At 38.7% G+C, this 3,905-nt stretch overlaps 1 pseudogene; it reads right to left on the reverse strand.

Moving 5' to 3' along the window:
• Window positions 1-2,059: 2,059 nt before the first annotated feature.
• LOC147737934 (uncharacterized) lies at window positions 2,060-3,484 on the reverse strand (annotated as a pseudogene).
• Between the last annotated feature and the right edge of the window lie 421 nt (window positions 3,485-3,905).

The raw sequence follows: 3,905 nt of genomic DNA on the forward strand, positions 1-3,905 counted from the left end.
GAGGAATAGAGATCTAGACAAAATTAGCTTTTCTATTGCTTAATACACCGTAAATGTGAAATACTTTGGGGCTTGGGAGCTGGATAAAGAACAACATCAGGAAACAAATGCAAATTTAAAGCACATTTTATTTATTCACTAAAAACTGTTTAAAAATGTAATTTCCAAGTTCTATATATCTGTTTAAAAATGTTTACACTTTCAGCCATTTCCGAGTTTAGTTACAAACTGATAGTGGGGAAAACACATGATGTATAAAAACTGATACCAAAACCTTTTTACATTATTTTATGTTTCTTGTTTTTAAATCAGACCGTCGACTTTTCATGTGAAAATTATTATAAGGGCCTGACATCACTGCTTGTGACGCACTACATCTGACGTCATTGTGATTTGCATATGATAATGGGCTCCTTCACTATTTTCCTTACTTGTGCCCTGTTTATTGGCATGACATGGGTCTATAGCTATTAAAAATAAATATACAAATTCACAGGTATTCAGCCCGTTTTTTCTGGTGATGTCACACTTGACATGTATTCGGCTGCTTCTTCTATTTTTAGGTGAATAAAGATCACTTGCTGCTCCCCCCTTCCATTTCTCTCTTTTTATCCCCTTTCTTGGTTTCTCTCGCTCTCTTTATCTCTCCCCCTCTCTATCTCCCACACACTCCTGTTAGCTTTAACTTCATGAATGTCACTTTCACTTCTGGCATTCTGGCATTCATACAACAAATCCTTCAGAACATTTGAGACCAAGGGACAATCAGTGTGGAAGACGAGCTACTGGGAGTGCAACTGATTGTCCTAAGACATATATGCTTTTAATGTGAGATTTCACTATTTCACCACATTATTCTGCTGCTTACAGTGGCTCAATTCTGGTAAAAAGTAGAGTATGGCAAGTCAGCAAGTGAATAGAGAGAGCAAAGCTTGAGAGGAGCCACGCGTCACACTGTGTTATAAGGCCTGAGGCACAAGCTGATCCATCAACTGATAACAGTGTGTAAAAGGTGCAGCAAACTTTACTTAAAAACAAGGTATATGCTCTTTTATATCTAAAAATAGGTTATTTCTTGAACACCGTTGCTTCGCTTTAGTTCATTACATATACTGCAGTGGCATTTGTTAATAGTAATACATACATTTTATCAATGAAGCTTCCATCTCCAGAGCCCTGACAACATGTCCACTCTGGATGCGTTGGGTTTACAGGTTTTAATCCGACAAGTTAGCTGAAATTACCGTTGTTAGTCCCAGTATTGTTCAGTGTTGCTTTTACAGGCTGTGTGATCAGATGCAATTGAATGTTTTTCTTTATATCTCTTCTTCACCAAATAAAAATCAAGAATGTTTCTTTTCTTTTACTCCACAATTTGCTCGTCTACCATTGTGTATCCTGATTCATCATGTTGCTTTGCTATGTTTACAGAAGTGAACAATCACTGAACACAAACACTTTTATAATTCTGCACATACTGTTATCTGCTTTTCTTCTTTACTGCTAGTCCAGTCTTCTATAATCTGGTATTTCAATGTCCTACATAATTTGAATTTAATCTTTTTCCGTAATTCATTCCTCTCATAATACTTGCACTGTTCAGCTCTTGTCTATGTTCTCCGATGGGTCAATATTATTTTTGATGTTCTTAAAATCTTTTCGGAGTCTCTGCATCTCTAGGATTATTTCCTTTCACTTAAATGAATCAGTGTATTCACAGAGGGTTGTGTGGGATTGAACATTGATAAAAGCCCTTCACACTTTCAGTGCCCTTCTATGTTTTCCCCGTGTGTGTTTGCTGATGACTTTGTAGCTCTGATAATCGACTAAAACTCTTCCCACATTCATAGAACTTGAATTCTTTTTCCCCTTTGTGAGTTCGTTGATGATACCTTAATGCTGAAGAGAAGTGAAAACTACTGTCACATTCTCTACAATTATAGGGTTTTTCCCCTGTGTGCATTCGCTGATATGTTTGGAAGTTTGATAAGTGACTAAAGCACTTTGCACATTCACTGCACTTGAATTGCTATTCCCCTGTGTGTGTTCGCTGATGAATCCTTAATGTTGAGTAACGACTAAAAATGCTTTCACATTCATTGCAATGATATGGTTTTTCCCCTGTGTGAGTTCGATTATGTGTTTCTAGATTTTCTAATTTACTAAAGCTCTTCCCACATTCACAGCATTTAAATGGCTTTTCTCCTGTGTGTTCGCTGATGATTTTGTTGGTGTGAAGACTTACTGAAGCACTTTGCACATTCACTGCACTTGAATGGTTTTTCTCCTGTGTGTGTTCGCTGATGATTCCTTAATATTGAAGAGAAGCGAAAACTACTATCACATTTACTGCAATGATAGGGTTTTTCCCCTGTGTGTGTCCGCTGATGTGCTTGGAGGTTTGATAATCGACTAAAGCTCTTCCCACATTCACTGCACTTGAATGCTTTTTCTCCTGTGTGAGTTCGCTGATGATTCCTTAATGCTGAAGAGCTGCGAAAACTACTGTCACATTCACTACAATGATAGGGTTTTTCCCCAGTGTGTGTTCGCTGATTACTATTTAGGTCTGATAACTGACTAAAGCACTTTGCACATTCACTGCACTTGAATGGTTTTTCCCCTGTGTGTGTTCGTTGATGACTTTGAAGGTGTGATAATTGACTAAAGCTCTTCATACATTCACTGCACTTGAATGGTTTTTCCCCTGTGTGTGTTCGTTGATGTCTTTGTAGGTCTGATAAGTGAATAAAGCTTTTCACACATTCACTGCACTTCAATGGCTTTTCCCTTGCGTGGGTTTGCTGATGTCTTTAAAGGCTTGATAACTCACTAAAGCACTTTGCACATTCACTGCACTTGAATGGTTTTTCCCCTATGTGTGTTCGCTGATGACTTTTTAGTTCTGATAACTGACGAAAGCACTTTGCACATTCACTGCACTTGAATGGTTTTTCCCCTCGGTGTGTCTGATTATGAATGTGTGATAACCGACTAAAGCTCTTTGCACATTCACTGCACTTGAATGGTTTTTCCCCTGTGTGTATTCGCTGATGACTTTGAAGGCTTGATAACTGACTAAAGCTCTTCCCACATTCAATGCAATGGTATGGCTTTTCCCCTCTGTGTTTTCGATGGTGTCTTTGTAGTTCTGATAACCTACTAAAGCTCTTGACACATTCACTGCACTTGAATGGCTTTTCTCCTGTGTGTGTTCGCTGGTGTCTTTGTAGTTCTGATAACCTACTAAAGCTCTTGACACATTCACTGCACTTGAATGGTTTTTGTCCTGTGTACGTGTGCTGATGAAGCTTGAGTGGTGATGACAAACTAAAGCTCTTGCTGCATGTGTATGATTCTTCTTTCATGGTTAGTGTCCGTGGGTCGGGTATATATTTGTCTACATCCCATGACTGTATTTCCTGATGGGTCAACATGGCTGATTAAGCACACACACTTTATATGCGTGCAGTATTTTGCACATTTGATTTCTGTTTTAACAATAAATGCAATAGCCACCAAATATTTGCCACACTCCTAATACGTAGAAGGTGTCTTTATAGCCGATTGTGCCTTTAGATTGGATTATGGCTATGCACGCTTGAGGGTAAAGATGTATCTTCCTTCTGACCGGTGCAAATTAGGATAGTCTATTGTATTGTAGATAGAAGAACTCCTCTTTCCTTTACCTGTCAGTTGTCTGGCTCCGCTCTGTTGTGCTCTTCTCTGGTTACTGTTGTTTGTCCAGAAAGAGTTTACAATACACCTAGAGCACGGAATGATGGCTTGTCATCATATTAGAAAACAGAGCACTGCGGTAATCTCACCATACAGATCCCATGATCAAAGTTGGTATTGGACACTTGTTTATACGGGAGGCGGTTTGTTATTGTTGTTGCCTTAAT

The sequence above is a fragment of the Lissotriton vulgaris genome, chromosome 1_1 (assembly GCF_964263255.1).
Source record: "Lissotriton vulgaris chromosome 1_1, aLisVul1.2, whole genome shotgun sequence".
Lineage (NCBI taxonomy): Eukaryota > Metazoa > Chordata > Amphibia > Caudata > Salamandridae > Lissotriton > Lissotriton vulgaris.